Source organism: Triticum aestivum, chromosome 2D (assembly GCF_018294505.1).
Source record: "Triticum aestivum cultivar Chinese Spring chromosome 2D, IWGSC CS RefSeq v2.1, whole genome shotgun sequence".
NCBI lineage: Eukaryota > Viridiplantae > Streptophyta > Magnoliopsida > Poales > Poaceae > Triticum > Triticum aestivum.
The window spans coordinates 9,138,006-9,155,608 of record NC_057799.1 but is presented as its reverse complement, the minus strand read 5'-3'; the positions used below and the strand labels follow the sequence as shown (position 1 = coordinate 9,155,608).

General features: G+C 43.0%; 1 pseudogene; it reads left to right on the top strand.

The window, feature by feature from the left end:
* The first annotated feature begins 2,745 nt into the window (after positions 1 to 2,745).
* Positions 2,746 to 16,725, top strand: LOC123055456 (FACT complex subunit SPT16-like; annotated as a pseudogene).
* Positions 16,726 to 17,603: the final 878 nt, after the last annotated feature.

Genomic DNA, 17,603 nt, shown 5'->3' with positions numbered 1-17,603 from the left:
GCAAGGAGAGAGTGGCCGGATGACTCTGGACTGATGGCCATTATACACATGGCTTCCTTGTTTCGTTGGGCCGAGATCCCACACAGTTTTCTCGGAGGCCCACCAGTCAGTTACTTGCATCTCATTTCGGGGACCTCCTATATGCCGCTCGTTGCGGCAAAAGGTCGGCGTTTCGCACCGAGGCCGGTCCATTTGCAGTGGCAGGCGGAGGCATCACGTTCGAGTCTTCGAGAGTTGAAAAAGGCAAAGATAGGACCGTGCTCGCTGTGATTTGCTCCCACGACCCCACCTTAGCAAGTCACGTGTTGCGCCATGCAAAAACAAAATCCATGTGCTGAGCTAGCCGTTGCGCCTAACAAACACTCATGCTAGATTTGCAGCGCCATATATAAAGAAACAAACGACAGCGGCAAAACCGAAACAACAATTCCCTAAAATTCCCAAAAACTAAAGTTTGTGCGAGGACTTGAATCGAAGACCTACTGCGCGTGATCAACATCGCTAGCCACAGTAATTTCTAAATATTTGGTACCCAAAATGGCAGCCCAGTTTATATGAACTTTTTTCAAAATTTCAAATGTGACTTTATTTTTGAGATTTCTGAAAAAAAAACAAAACTCTTACATTTTGCGAAAACATAACATTTTTTGGGAACTCAAAGATTTTTTCAAAAAATAAACAAATTTACAAACATGAACATTTTCTAAATTATGAATAAAGTTATGAAAATCAGGAACAAAAATTGACAGCCCTAAATTTTTCAAATTTATGAACATTTTCAAAATGTGAACATTATTTTAAATAGCAGACAAATTTGAAAATATGGACAATTATTGAATTTGTAATGAACAATGGAAAGCAGGAACATTTTTAAAATTCACGAACATTTTCTGAATTTGCGAACAAAACTTCAAAATGCAAACATTTTCTATAATTCCCCACTTAAAATTCTAAATCTTGAAAACATGAAAATAAATCGAATTTGTGAACAAAGTTTAAAAGTGGGAACATTTGTTAAATCCCCAAATATTTTTTTAGTTTTTGAACAAATTTTGAAAACATGAACATTTTTTGGACTGTGAACAAATTTTTAAAGTGGGAAAATTTCTGCAATTGCCAAACATTTTTTCGTTTTCGATTTCTTTGAAAACATGAACATTTTTCGAATTTGTGAACCAATTTTAAAAGTGGGAACATTTTTTGAAATTCACTAATATTTTCTGAATTTGTTAAAAAATTAAAAAAAATTAAAATTGAAATTCTAAACTAAAAATGGTAATCGATAATTGGTTTTTAAATTGCAAACATTTTTTTAATAGAAGGGAACAAATATTGAAATTCTTGAACATATTTCGAGCAATTTAATTCTAACACAACAGTTGTAAATAGTTTCCGTCTTATTGTGAAGCAGGGATATTCGGAGGCAGGCACAAGTTCTAATACTACAATACCCATATTTGCAAATAATATGTTTAACGGGGACCCTTCGACCATGTTTATTCCAGTGATCCGTGGAGGATATACAGACTTTTGCTTCAAACCGATCAAGCTTGAGAGCTGCTGCTCACTCCAAGAAGATTAGATTTATTATGGAGTGTGAACCTTTTCTTACACATCAAATAAGTAGCGTACAAGCAGCAGCGGTGTCTTTTATTTCTTCTTGTCGCTATTTACCAATATATATAGAGTTTTCTTTCAGAACTGAAATAATATACTCCCTCCGTTCCTAAATATAAGTATTTGTAGAGATTCCACTAGGTAGACTACATACGGAGCAAAATGAATGAATCTACACTTAAAATGCATCTATATACATCCGTATGTGATTTATAGTGAAATCTCTACAAAGACTTACATTTAGGAACGGAGGGAGTATGTAATATGCTGCACTCTCATGAGTGTGATTTGAGTAATACATTGAATCTTCCCGCAAAACAAAAATTGTATTCATTCATCAGTCTTTATTTTCCCCATCCCTTTCTTTTCATTACACTTGTGAATGTAATAGAGCTATCTACATTGTACGTACACTGATGGAGCTGATCGTCATCACCGCTAGCCTTCATGTCAGCTCTTGGTCCTTGTGTCGGCATCGCCATTAGATATATGCAGACAAAATGAATCAGAAAAACAAGCTGACACACCAAGCAGTTCACAACAGACTATGGTGTTCATCTCCATCTCTAGCATCCAGCAAGCATTTCTCCACTCCAAAAAGTTTATCATCTTCACATTGGGTTTTTTTTCCTCTCTCTCCCTCCACAAATTTGTACTCCAGTATATCACATCGAAATTGCACGCTAGGTTCATGCATAACAACAAGTACCTACTGGTAAGAATGGTCACCTCGATTGCAAAGCAGGTCAAGGTCGATGATTTGGTATCGCTTCCCTGGCAGGCTGCATACAAAGGTTCAACCATCATCATCTTCTGGCCTACATCGTCCTGCTCATCATCTCCGTGGCTCCCTGTTTGCTGTGTCCTGTCATCAATCGAGAACACAAGTCATGAAAACAAATCACAATATCTAAGCAAAAGCATTTGTATAAGGCTCTAGACCACGTACGTAAATGTCCCACGTTTTGTCAGTACTATGACTTTGACGCCGTTGATTCTCATTTTACTACTAGCTAGCTTATAAAAAGTTTTAGCTACATGCATACCAGATCCTGTAAACTGGTATTCCTCAGACGATTGAACTAGCTAATTATCATCAATTTCCCTGCAGTTGGCTTCGTGGTAAAGATGGCAGATAATGGTAAAGCAAAATTAGGCTCAGGAGCAGCCTATACAACCAATCTAGAGACCTTCAGTAAGCGGCTTAAGGTGTTTTATGACCATTGGAACGAAAATAAGTCTCATCTTTGGGCTTCTTCCGATGCCATTGCAATTGTGACTCCCCCTCCTTCTGAGGATCTCCGTCATTTGAAATCCACAGCTCTGGATGTTTGGTTACTTGGATATGATGAATTTCCAGAAACGATAATTGTCTTCATGCAGAAGCAGATACATTTCTTATGCAGCGAGAAGAAAGCAAATCTTATTGGAACCATCAAGGATGCTACTGCAAGTGAGGCTGTTGGTTCTGATATTGTCTTGCATGTGAAAAGCAAGAATGGGGATGGCATTGACCTGATGGATGATAATACTGTGTGCTGTTTGTGCTCAGTCGAAATCTGACACTTAAGTTGTTGGTCACATTGCAAAAGAGGCACCTGAGGGTAATTAAGCTCCTTGAAACATAGGCAGAAAAGTTATCTGGTGGATCTGTACAGCTTGCAGACGTAACACGTGGGTTTTCTGAGATTTTTGCCATGAAAGATGCCACAGAGATCATATGTGTGGAAAAGGCTGCTTGCCTAACTTCATATGTAATGAAAAACTTTGTGGTACCGACCATGGAGAAGGTTATTGAAGAGGAGAGAAAAGTCTCACACTTCTCATTGATGGATGACACAGAGAAGGTTATTCTTGATCCTTCGAAGGCCAAGGTGAAATTGAAGCCTGAAAATATTGATATATGCTACCCTCCTATCTTCCAAAGTGGAGGCAAGTTTGATCTTAATTAGGTCGCGTGCTTCCAGCAATGATGATTATCTCTACTATGATCCTGCAAGTATTATCGTCTGTGCAATTGGGTCCAGGTACAGTAAATGTCGCCAAAACATTTTTGATAGATGCTACCCCGGCACGACCAGAGTAAGGTGTGTGAGACACTTTTCAAAGCCCAGGAAGCTGCTTTAGCAGCATGTAAACCAGGCTGCCGTTGCAGTGTTTGAGAGGAATGCCCCTGAACTGCTTCCTAATCTAACAAAGTCAGCTGGAACTGGAATTGGCCTTGAGTTCCGAGAATCAGGCTTAAACTTGACAGCCAAGAATGACCGCCTGATAAAAGAGGGCATGACTTTCAATGTCAACCTTGGTTTGAGTAATGTACAGGCAGAAACAAACAATTAGAAGACAAAGCAGTTCTCTTTGTTATTAGCTGATACAGCATTAGTTAGTGACAAGACTGCACGAGTGAATTGCAGAAAACATCGACATTGAAGGCTAGGGTTGCAGAAACCACAATTCTACAGTTTTATGCCAAAAATCACTAATTCCGAGGCTAATTTTTTGCAAAAAACACTAGTCGATGGCTTAGGTCGTTTTGAGCACAATTATGACAAGTGGGTCCCGGTGGACAGGGTGACGTGGCAGGACATAACAGATCACAAATAGATAGAACATCATAGACTAAACTGTAAAAGGGCATAAGAAAGATAAAATCATCTTTTCATAAAAGAAAAAAGAAAGAGGAGGGAATCGCGAGTTCGCGACAGAGAGCAGCAACGGCCTCCGCAGCCGGCGCGCTCGAGCTCGCCGGTGTGCGGGCCGAGGCCGCCGTGGCAGCCGGAACCGGCGCCGTCCGTCGCCGCAGTGCCACCCACCGCCGTCGACGTACACCCTGGCTCCACCGGCGCACTCCAATCGCCGTCGTCGCCGTGCTGCCCCGTCGTTGACTGGATCAAGGAGCCGGCGCGCTCGAGCTCGCTGGCGTGCGGGCCGAGGCTAGCTTGGCAGCCGGAACCGGCGCCGTCCGTCGTCTCAGAGCCACACACCGTTGTCGCCGTGCACCCTGCCTCCACAGGCGTACTCTAGTCGTGCTCGTCGCCGCCCCCGTTGTTGACTGGACAAGGAGCCGGCGCCACCAACCCAGGGACCTTCGCGCCCAAACCAGCCACTCCCCAGCCTCGTCGTGTCGACCCGCACCGGTTCCGGCGGGATCCGGTCGGGAATCGAGCCACCGCCGCCCTTGACGGTCCGCCCAGCGAACCCTGATGCTTGGACCCGACCACTGCCTCGCCCCCGCCAGCCAGGCAATCGAGCCGTCCTGCCCGTCCCCGACCATGCCGGACCTGCCCTGTGCCTCGCCGCCGGAGCTAGCAGCAGATGCGCCGGCTGCGCACGGGGAGGGAGTGGCCGCATGAAGAGCATGGAGGACCCGATTGCTTTTTTTCAGGGGTCTTCTTGTGAAAGAAAATTATATCAGGATGTAATTAGATTTTTTGTTTGCCATGTCACCCTGTACAGCGGGGCCCACCTGTCATAATCATGCTCAAAACGACCTAAGCCATTGACTAGTGTTTTTTGCAAAAAATTAGGCTCGGAATTAGTGGTTTTTGGCACAAAACTGTGGAATTGTGGTTTCTGCAACCCTAGCCTTCAATGTCGATGTTTTTTGCAATTCACTCAGACTGCAGAGATCTTGACCAATTGCTCCAAGGCTGTTAAAGATGTTGCATATTCATTTAATGATGAGGAGGAAGTTCCGAAGCCGGAGCGGGCTTAGGTTGAGTCAAATGGCCTGGAAGCACTACCATCCAAGGCAACACTTGGGTCAGACAACCCGGAGATGTCCAAGGAAGAGCTCCGGAAATAGCACCAGGCTGAACTTGCTCGTCAAAAGAATGAAGAGACTGCTACGAGCCTTGCTGGGGGTGGTTCTGGTTCTGGCGATGGCCGTGGTCCTTCTAGGTCTTCAAATGAGCTTGTTGCATAAAAGAATGTGAATGATGTACCTTATTCAGAGAGAGTTGGTGATACAAGTGGATCAGAGGAATGAAGTTGTTCTCTTACCTATTTATGGCAGCATGGTCCCTTCCATGTTTCTACTGTTAAAGAGTGTGACCAACCACCAGGACAAAGCACCATAACAAAGCAAATGAGGCCTAATGATGTGTGGATACGACCTGCATTTGGTGGTCGTGGGAGAAAGCTGTGTTTTTCAGATATTCTACTTCAAGGGCTGATGAGCGTATGGATATCATGTACGGGAATATAAAACATATACTTTTTTCCAGCCAGCAGAGAAAGAAATGATTACCCTCCTTCATTTCCATTTGTACAATCATATCATGGTTTTGGAAACAAGAAGACGAAGGATGTCCAATTTTATGTTGAAGTGATGGATGTTGTTCAAACTGTTGGTGGCACAAGGAGATCAGCCCTTGATCTTGATGAGATTGAAGAAGAGCAGCGTGAGAGGGACTGGAAGAACAGAATCAACATGTAGTCCCAGAACTATATCAACAAGGTTAATGACCATTGGTCGCAACCATAGTTCAAGGGGCTTGATCTGGAGTTCCATATCCCTCTTAGAGAGCTTGGATTCCATGGGGTTCTGTATAAAGCTTCAGTTTTCATCATTCCAACTTCAACTTGTCTGGTTGAGTTAATTGAGACTCCTTTCTCTAGGATCGAAAGTATGTCTAGAGGGGGGGTGATTAGACTACTTGACCAAATAAAAATCTAGCATTTTCCCAATTTCAGTCTTGTCAGATTTTATCATCTTAGCACAAGTCAAGCAATCAACCTACACATGCAATTCTAAGAGTATAGCAGCGGAATGGAAATCATTGCATATGAAGGTAAAGGGAGGAGTTTAGAGGGAGCAAACGCAATGTAGGCACGGAGATTTTTCGCGTGGTTCCGATAGGTGGTGCTATCGTACATCCACGTTGATGGAGACTTAAGCCCACGAAGGGTAACGGCTGCGCGAGTCCACAGAGGGCTCCACCCAAGAAGGGTCCACAAAGAAGCAACCTTGTCTATCCCACCATGGTCATCGCCCACGAAGGACTTGCCTCATTAGGGTAGATCTTCACGAAGTAGGCGATCTCCTTGCCCTTACAAACTCCTTGGTTCAACTCCACAATCTTGACGGAGGCTCCCAAGTGATACCTAACCAATCTAGGAGACACCACTCTCCAAAAGGTAATAGATGGTGTGTTGATGATGAACTCCTTGCTCTTGTGCTTAAAATGATAGTCTCCCCAGCACTCAACTCTCTCAAATAGATTTGAATTTGGTGGAAAGATGATTTGAGTGGAAAGCAACTTGGGGAAGGCTAGAGATCAAGATTCTTGTGGTTGGATTGGAATATCTTGGTCTCAACACATGTGTAGGTGGTTCTCTCTCAGAAAATGTATGCTGGAAGTGTAGGCACGTTCTGATGGCTTTCTGCATGAATGAAGAGTGGGTGAAGGGGTATATATAGCATCCACACAAAATCTAACCGTTACACACAATTCACCAAACTCAGTGGGACCGAATAGTGAAACTCGGTCATACCGATTTAGTTCAAAATGTGAACGTTAGGATTTTCAGTGGAACCGATATGATCAACTCGGTGGGGCTGATTTCATTAGGTTTAGGGCATAACGTAATCTCGTTGAGACCGATCACATGAACTCGGTGAGACCGATTTCAGTAAAAGGCTAACACAGAGTTGGTCATGCAAACTCGGTGGGACCGATTCGGTCATTTCGGTGAGATCGAAACGTTACGAAAAGGAAATATAGAGTTTGCATTGCGAACTCGGTGGGACCGATCGCTCATCTCGGCTAGACCAAAACGTTACGAAGGGAAACAGAGAGTTTGCAATCCCATCTCGGTGAGACCGAGATCCCTATCGGTGAGACCGAACTGATTAGGGTTTCTGGCTATGCCTATGTCAAGCGAACTCGATGGTGCCGGATAGATCAAATCGGTGGGGCCGAGTTTGACTTTTAGGTTTAGGAAAAATGTGGAAAGTGAGAAGTAGGTGAGGGTTTTGGAGCATATCACTAAGCATTTTGAGCAAGCCAGCCATTAAGCAACACCTCATCCCTTTTTAATAGTATTGGCTTTTCCTATGGACTCAATGTGATCTTGGATCACTAAAATCAAAATGTAGAGTCTTGAGCTTTTGCCAATGTGTGTCCTTAGCATTTTGAGGGGTCCACATCTCTAGCCCATGCCATGCCAATCATTGAACTTTCTGAAATGATCATCTTGAAAGAGTATTAGTTCAATGGGCTATATGTTGTTAAGAATTACCAAAACCACCCAGAGATTAGTTGCACTTTCAATCTCCCCCTTTTTGGTAATTGATGACAACATATAGATCAAAGTTTCGACAAATGATAATAAGAATGTAATACATAGTCGCTTTGAGAAGTATGTGATAAGTAATAGCTCCCCCTAAATTTGTGCATTATTTAAAATTTGCTTTGAATGCAAATGCACAATCAATTAGGATCATGGGTTAGTATTCCATGTCACATACATCTTGGTGGAGCGCTCAAAATGATAGAATATGAAATATGCACTCATCACCAAGGCAAAGTGAATGATCATATATGAGAGATAAATAATATCATCATCCAAGCACAAACATAAAGTATGATATGATCAAACACATGACCATACAAATATCTCACACACATAAACATAGAGTATCATCCAAACAAGCACACAAGTAAGTATCAAGAAAGTAGCAAATACGAGGCAATAAAAAAGCAAAGATCTTTCTCTCTCTCTCGAAGCCTATGATCTATACACATTCTCCCCCTTTGGCAACAAGTTACCAAAAAGCTTGAAAATGCATAGTGCTATGCGGCACTCTAAGCTTGATCTGTAGGAAGTGGTGTTGAGAGGACTCCAAGGACAAATGCATCTGTAGAAGTTGTTGGAGCTGGTGGAGTGTCAACTTAAGGGGCAACTGAAGCTGTGGCTGCAGGTGCTGAAGTTGTAGCTCTAGTGTCAGGCACTGGTACTACTGCAGACCTCTGTCTCCTGGGCACCCTCTGATACATATTGGTTGTGTTCTTGTCACTCCTTTCCTCAAGCTCTTCTTGAATCTTCTCCACAGAAGTTTGAATTTCTGTTGACATCCATGTCATGAAGCTTTGTTTCAAAGACTCTCTCAAGGCTCTCTTGATTCTGAGACAAAGTAGCCAATCCTTTCTCAAGCCTCCAGGTGGCTAGAATAAGATAGCTAAGTTGATCTTGTATATTTGAGAAGGATTTGAGAGACCTCTTCGGCACTTGGAATCTTGGTTGCCTTCTCTGCTTGTGCTTTCTCCCTCTCCTCTTGAGCCTCTACTGATGTAGGATCTTCAGCATCCATGACAGCTGTGTTGTCCTCAAAGTCAGGCCTCAAAGGAAGGTGTTCTATGTCTAACAAGTATGTGCATGTGCCCATCTTGGAGTTGATGAGCATCTGGATGTGTGGAGCATACCCACAAGATCTCTTTTGGTCAGCAGCTGTCCTCTTGATTGTCTCAACAATCAAACTCATCACTTTAAACTTTTGGGGCACATCAAATAACTGAAGCAAATTGATGGAGTGGCCTCTGATCATCCTGTGATCTCCTGATTTGGGCAACAAGGTGTGCCTCAAAATGGTATTAATAGTGGCCAATCCAGATAGCAGAAAATACACAGACCCTAGCTTGTGATTCTCCAAGGCCTTGTCAGGTATTTCCTTGTACATGTCGGCCATGGAGTTGTGATCTTTCTTCTTCTTGGCATAGACATCTATGTCATCCTCAAGTTCTGCAGGGGCATTGATCAGCTTGGCCCATTCATCAACTGTTGATTGGTACCTTGTACCTTCAGAAATCCAAACAATCCTTCCATCAGGATAGAAATGAGCTGTAGAGTAGAATTGCATAATGAGCTCATCATTCCACTTGGTCAATTTCGGACCCACAAAAGTGTCTACTCCACATAGTCTGAAACTCTCGTGCACTCCAGGGAATTGATCTTCATTGTTGTCAATGTGCTTCCAATCAACCCATCTCATAATACTCACTATGGGCTTCTTGTCAAGAAGGACTGTCTCATAGAAGTCATGTTGTTCCTTGGTGTGAAATCTATAGTCTACAACAGTTCTCCTTCTCATAGCATATGGATCTGTTTGTCTCCATCTCCTCAGACCTGCATCCTTTTTGAGCTTCATATTTTTCAGCCACTGGATGAGTATCATCATGATCCGGGATCTTTGGTTTTAATTTTCTGAGCACTTGAGCTTCCTCATCTTCTTCTTCAATTTCAAGCACTGGGCCTTGTTCTTCTCAGCTGCTGGTATGTTCCTGGTGCTTCTCTTTGGTGCAGACTTGGTGGCTGGAGCAGTAGCTTTGGGGGCAGTCTTGGGCTTTGATGGAGCAGCCCAGAATTGATGGCATCCCCCATCAGCTTTTGTGCTTTGGGTGCTGGTGCAGCATCCTCTTCTGCATCTTCATCATCACTTCTTCTCATGGAAGAATATCCAAGCACCTTGGCAGTGGTTGTTCTAGCCCTTTTATTTTTCTTTCCTTCTCCAGCTGCCTCATCATCAGATTGTTCAATTGTGAACTGCAAGGTTTCTCCAGTAGCAAACTTTCTTGGTTTGGAAGTGGGAACTCTTCTGGTAGGAGCTTTATTCTGCAAACCAGACTTTGTTGAAGCTGTTGTGCCAAACTCTTTCTTGACAACTTTCTTTTTGGAACTGACTTCTTGCTCAACAGCAACATAGTCCTCATCCTCTAAATCTGAGTTTCTTTTCTTCCTTGTCCTTGTTGCAGCTTTGGGCAGGTTGCTTGGGGTGCTTCTACTACCCTCATCATAACTGCTGTCAGAGGGACTAGTGCCCTCACTCATGTTCACTTGCTCTTCAGACTGGTTCTGGCTATCACTCTGATCAGACATTGTTGACTTTGCAAACTAAAAGCTGACCCTGTGAATAGTTGTAGATGAGGTAGAGTGGATGAGTATCACAAAGTGAAGAGGTTTTGCAAAGCAAATGAGTCAAAAACTTAGTTTTAGTTTTCCACAGAAAGCATTTCGGAGCTACCGATTTGTTGAACTCGGTGACACCGAAGCAACTTTGGAGTCTAAACTAGTGACATCGGTCAAACCGAGACACAGTTCGGTGACTCCAAGATTGCTAGGGTTTCACAGAGAATTGAAGTCGGTCACACCGATTTGCAAGTTTCGGTCACACCGAAAATTACAAGGGCAATGGCCTAAGCCAAATCGGTGATACCGATCTCTACAACTCGGTCGGTCCGAGATGAGTTCGGCGGAAACCTAACCCTAAATTTTCGAATAAACTAATCTAGAGGAAGTTTTTGTTGGATAGGATGATCTCATACGTGGTAAGAATCATGGCAGTGACCTAAGTGCAAGAATCGGAGGTAAAGATTGCACAAAGGGTCGAACTCATACCCTAACTTGGCGATGAGCTCGCTATGGTGGCAACGGCGGTGAAGATTCCCGTTGACGGCGACGGAGACCAACGGTGGGAGGTTGCTGGCGACGAGAGGACGATCCGGAGACCCGAGTCGGCAAAGCAGGACATGCGCGGGCGAAGAGACTTTGGAGAAATTTCCAAATTTGGACCCGTCGATATATATATCCTGGCCCTGTCGGTGTGACCGGGTGGAACAACTCGGTGGCACCGAGATGCAGAATCGCAAGCGGTTACTGCAACTCGGTGTGACCGAGCAGTTCAAATCGGTTGCACCGAGATCGAAAAACTAGATCAACTCAGTGAACTCGGTATGACCGAAAAGGATGAATCGGTCAGACAGAAATGCACAGAGTGGTTTTGGAAGTTTAAGTCGATGACTAATCGGTGACTCCGAGTGCTCCTCACCCAGAGGGTTCGAATTTGACTTGATCAAACTTTGTGATGTAGCATGAATAGAGTTTGAGACGAGAAAAGAATAGATAGCTAGTGGAAGTTCTTAGGCATTCTTGTCCATCCATTTGGCAAGAGAAGAAGAGCCAAACAATCAAAGTAACAAATGGATGTCCTCGAATAAGAGAAATATGCAATCAACATACTCACACAATAAAATGGCAAATGAAATATGTGACAAAGCATGCACAAACACTCTAGCATCTATCAAGCAATTGGCGATGACTAGGTCATCTATATATGAGTATATTGACTTAGGAGTCAAATGAGAGCATTTGATAGGTCATACTCATCGTTTAACCACAAGTGGGGTTACCACTTTTACATAAAGCATTGTTGTGTTCACACCATTAGAGTTGCTTTAGCTCAATTCTTAGAGTAAAGCTCCCCCTAGATGTGATATCCCCCCCTAAGAGGGATGAACTAACCTTGGATTTTGTCGATGATGACTTCATGTAGGTGTTGAAGATGTGGATGCTCATTGTTGATGTAGATCATTCGGAGCAATCCATTGGAGTGAGTTGCACTTTCAATACCTACACAGGTTAGTCCCATAAGGAACAAACAAGGATATCCATAGACATAGAGTGAAGTTCACACAAGATGATGTCCATGAAAGCATTAGGTTACCTTGTCCCTTGTCTTACCAACAAGAGGGTTTGTGACTCCTTGAACTAGTGCAAGATGTGGAGGTTGTTTGCACTTGTTCTTGCCAGATGAATATGAGTGAATTTTGTTGGTGGAGTCACCCTCAAGAACTCTCTAGTTCTTCTTCTTTGGAATCCACATCAACTTGATAGGAATCCTTGGAGTTGTAGTCGTACTTGATGAAGTAGAACTTGATGTAGTCTTGGGAACCCACTTGACTAAGGCCTTAGGTGCTTCTTCAAATGCATCAATCTCCTCTTGAAGCTTGTCCTTGCCTTTTAGCTTGTGGTCTTGTGGTGGAAGACCATCTTGAGCTTGTGTTCCTTGAAAAGAAGTAGGATCATACTTCTCTTGTTGAGGAACAAACTTCGTCTTGTGGTATTGATCTTCCTCCCACTCAACTCCATTGGCATTGAACTTTCGTTCAAAACCAACACCTTGATTCTTCCGGTGCCTTCCTTGCTTGCGTACAATTTCCTCAAATTGCTTACTTCTGGCAAGGCTCTTGTAAACACCTTTCTCTATAATTCCCTTCAATACGCTATTTTCTTTCTCAAGTGTAACTTGGCTAAGAGAATCATTAGTGGAATCAAGAGAACTACTAAAAGCAACAATATTGTTTTTAGCATGATTGTTGTTACTACTAGATGAAGAATCTTTCTTACTCTTGTTGCTAGATTTTAATTGAGGCATGTAAGTAGACAAGAGTAAACGCTTGGCAATGTAAGAAGAACTTTTCTTTCGAAGATCATCATTGATTGCCTTTAAAAACTCATGTTCTTGCTCTAGATTGAGCTTTTCAAAGCGTAACTTCTCATGAGTCTTCAAAAGTTCTCAATGATCATCTAAAGTAGTTTCATGAGCTAACTTAAGAGTGTTTAGTTCTTTAGTTAGACTCTCAATATCCTTCTTATCATTGTCATTCGTTTTATCTTGATTAGCATGATTAATAGCAATTTCATCATAGTTTTCATCACTAGCATTGTCAACAAGCAAATCATCATCACCTAGCAAATCATCTTCATCACTATTGAAATCAACATACTCGGGGTGTAACACCTTTGGGCCTTTAGCCATGAAGCATCTTCCAATCCCTTCATTTGGTGAATCAAATATATCGTAGGAGTTGGATGACACAAGTGCGAGACCGGCAACACCTTCATCTTGAGTATGTTCGGAGTCGGAGTGATAACTTCTCTCGGAGTAGTTGTCGGAGTCGGAGCCGGATACCCATTCACCAACATGAGCTTGATGTCTTCGTTTTGTATAGCTCCTTGATGACTTGTCCTTCCTTTCCGAATCCTTGCTTCTTCAAAAGGATCTTTGTTCATAACGATCATCTCTACTCCTTCTCTCTCTTGGTGGTGATTCTTCTCTTTTGCTTCTCCTTTTAGGTGAGTCTTCTCTTCTTTTGTAGGGAGCCGTACACTCATTGGAGTAGTGTCCAGGTCTTCCACAATTGTAGCAATTACGCTCACGACTAGAAGATCTTTTGTCATTGTAGGACCTTGACTTGTAGCTCTTTTCTTTGCTTCTACTCTTGTAGAACTTGTTGAAGTTCTTCACCATTAGGCTCAATTCTTCATTGAAGGCTTGTTTCTCACTTGATGATGTAGGAGCATCACACGATGCTTTGTGAGCACCACTAGACTTGTTTTGAAGCTCTTCTTTATCCTTGAGTGACATCTCATGAGCAACAATTCTACCAATGACTTCGGTTGGCTTGAGATCTTTGTAATTGGGCATCATTTGGATCAATGTGCACACGGTGTCATATTTTCCATCCAAGGCTCTTAGGATCTTCTTGATGATGAATCTTTCGGTCATCTCTTCACTTCCTAAGCCGGCAATCTCATTTGTGATGAGAGCAAGCCTAGAGTACATTTCAGCGACACCTTCACCATCCTTCATTTTGAACTTGTCAAGCTGACTTTGAAGCACATCCAATTTGGATTCCTTGACAGAGTCGGTACCTTCGTGCATATCAATCAAAGTATCCCAAATTTCCTTTGCATTCTCAAGACGGCTGATTTTGTTGAATTTTTCGGGGCACAATCCGTTGAAGAGGATATCGCCAGCTTGAGAATTTTATTGCAACATCTTCAATTCTTCCGCGGTAGCTTCACGATTTGGTTCTCTCCCATCAAAGGATTCACCTTGCAAGCCAATACACACAATAGCCCAAACGGCGGGGTTATGTCCAAGAATATGCATTTTCATCTTATGCTTCCAACTAGCAAAATCAGTACCATCAAAGTAAGGACCTCTACGGTGGTAATTTCCCTCGCTAGACGCCATACTCTCCTAGGTTGTGAAATCAAAGCTATGATCACCAAACCTATGGAAATCAAGGCAAATGGAGACCAAATCTCTGATACCAATTGTAGGATCGAAAGTATGTCTAGAGGGAGGGTGATTAGACTACTTGACCAAATAAAAATCTAGCTTTTTCCCAATTTTAAGTCTTGGCAGATTTTAGCATCTTAGCACAAGTCAAGCAATCAACCTACACATGCAATTCTAAGAGTATAGCAGCGGAATGTAAATCATTGCATATGAAGGTAAAGGGAAGGAGTTTAGAGGGAGCAAATGCAATGTAGACACGGAGATTTTTGGCGTGGTTCCGATAGGTGGTGTTATCGTACCTCCACGTTGATGGAGACTTCAACCCACGAAGGGTAACGGCTGCGCGAGTCCACGGAGGGCTCCACCCAAGAAGGGTCCACGAAGAAGCAACCTTGTCTATCCCACCATGGCCATCGCCCACGAAGGACTTGCCTCACTAGGGTAGATCTTCACGAAGTAGGCGGTCTCCTTGCCCTTACAAACTCCTTGGTTCAACTCCACAATCTTGACGGAGGCTCCCAAGTGACACCTAACCAATCTAGGAGACACCACTCTCCAAAAGGTAATAGATGGTGTGTTGATAATGAACTCCTTGCTCTTGTGCTTCAAATGATAGTCTCCCCAACACTCAACTCTCTCTCACAGATTTGGATTTGGTGGAAAGATGATTTGAGTGGAAAGCAACTTGGGGAAGGCTAGAGATCAAGATTCTTGTGGTTGGATTGGAATATCTTGGTCTCAACACATGAGTAGGTGGTTCTCTCTCAAAAAATGCATGCTGGAAGTGTAGGCACGTTCTGATGGCTTTCTGCATGAATGAAGAATGGGTGGAGGGGTATATATAGCCTCCACACAAAATCTAACCGTTACACACAATTCACCAAACTCGGTGGGACCGAATAGTGAAACTCGGTTAGACCGATTTAGTTCCAAATGTGAACGTTAGGATTTTCGATGGAACCGATATGATCAACTTGGTGGGGCCGATTTCATTTGGGTTAGGGCATAACATAATCTCGTTGAGACCGATCACATGAACTCGGTGAGACCGATTTCAGTAAAAGGCTAACAAAGAGTTGGTCAGGCAAACTCGGTGGGACCGATTCGGTCATTTCGGTGAGACCCAAACATTACGAAAAGGAAACAGAGAGTTTGCACTGCGAACTCAGTGGGATCGATCGCTCATCTCGGCTAGACCGAAACGTTGCGAAGGAAACAGAGAGTTTGCTATCCCATCTCGGTGAGACCGAGATCCCTATCGGTGAGACCGAACTGATTAGGGTTTCTGGCTGTGGCTATGTCAAGTGAACTCAGTGGCGCCGGATAGATCAAATTGGTGGGGCCGAGTTTGACTTTTAGGTTTACGACAAATGTGGAAAGTGAGAAGTAGCTAAGGGTTTTGGAGCATATCACTCAGCATTTTGAGCAAGCAAGCCATTAAGCAACACCTCATCCCCTTTTAATAGTATTGGCTTTTCCTATGGACTCAATGTGATCTTGGATCACTAAAATGAAAATGTAGAGTCTTGAGCTTTTGCCAATGTGTGTCCTTAGCATTTTGAGGGGTCCACATCTCAAGTCCATGCCAATGCCAATCATTGAACTTTCTGAAATGATCATCTTGAAAGAGTATTAGTTCAATGTGCTATATGTTGTTAAGAATTACCAAAACCACCCAGAGATTAGTTGCACTTTCACTTTCCTAGTGGTGACCCTGGGTGATATAGAGATTGTTAATCTGGAGAGGGTGGGCTTTGGAACAAAGAACTTTGACATGGCTATCGTGTTCAAGGACTTCAAGAAGGATGTTCTCCGCATCAATATTCCCTCCAGTCAACCTCACTTGACGCGATAAAGGAGTGGATTGACACCACTGATCTCAAGTACTATGAGAGCAGGTTGTATCTGAACTGGCATCCTATCCTGAAGACTATCATTAATGATCAAAAGTTTGTTGACGATGGTGGCTGGGAGTTCCTGAACATGGAGGCAAGTGATTCTGGGGCAAAGGAAACATAGGAATCAGACCAGGGGTACGAGCCTTCTGCTGCTGAGCCCGAGTCTGAATCAGAAGACGAAGACTCCGACAACGCGTCCTTGGTGGAATCAGACGAGGATGAGGAAGAAGATTGAAATATTGGACTCCACTTAGCACAACACGCCATACAGTTAATGTTTCAATCAAGAAGGAATCGCCAAGTGAAATATTTGGGTAATTGCTAGCATTCCTAATGTTAGACCAAAATAAGACTTAGTTTTATTTCCATGGGAATCATGGATACCCCCTCATAACTCATTTGCTCACTTTGTTACAAGTCATGCTTAGGATACACATGAAGAAGGTGAGAAAGCGGCAAGGAGTGCCAATCTAATTTTGTTCAGAACTCGTGTAATGTGACCCTTGGTACTTTTTTACATTACATGACAAACAGATGTGTTCAAGTGGCCATGGAGGAACCATTTTACAGGATGATTATATACTCCCTCCGATTAAAAATAGGTGTCGTGGGTTTGCACTGGAGGGAGTACCATTCAACTAAATGAGTTGGAGATCTCAATTATAAATAAAATTCTGCTTTATCCAATCCACCAACCCCCCCCCCCCCCGCACTTTCTTGATAACAAACAACATCATCTCGCACCATTGAATGAATCCTGATCCATAAAGGTGAGAAACAATAACTGAAATAAGAAAAGAATATTTGTTCAAGTGTTGTCTAGTTTAAGGATTATGGAACTTCTGAACATTCAGAACGCACTTTAAACTTGAAGCTGGCAAAAACAGGAGATCGTTTGCTTTGCCGCCTTCATTCAAGGTTCGCCGACGGTTCAGGAGTGACCAAGTGTATCCAACGACATGATTCTACTTGTCATTTGCCATTTACTTGTTGTCTCTAAGTTGTTGTTTAAGCCCAGTTTAAGCCACTAATCTTAGCTGAACTAACTGCCAAGTGCCTAATGTGACTGCTGCAGAAGTATATAGCCCCGGCTAACCTTTGGTAGAGAATTCCTTTTGGACCACTCGGCCATCCTTGAGGCCTTCCTGTTCGATTTTGGGCCACAATGATGAAGCATTTTTTTCGTAAATTTTAGACTGTCTCGTGCTTTGGTAACTGTTCTG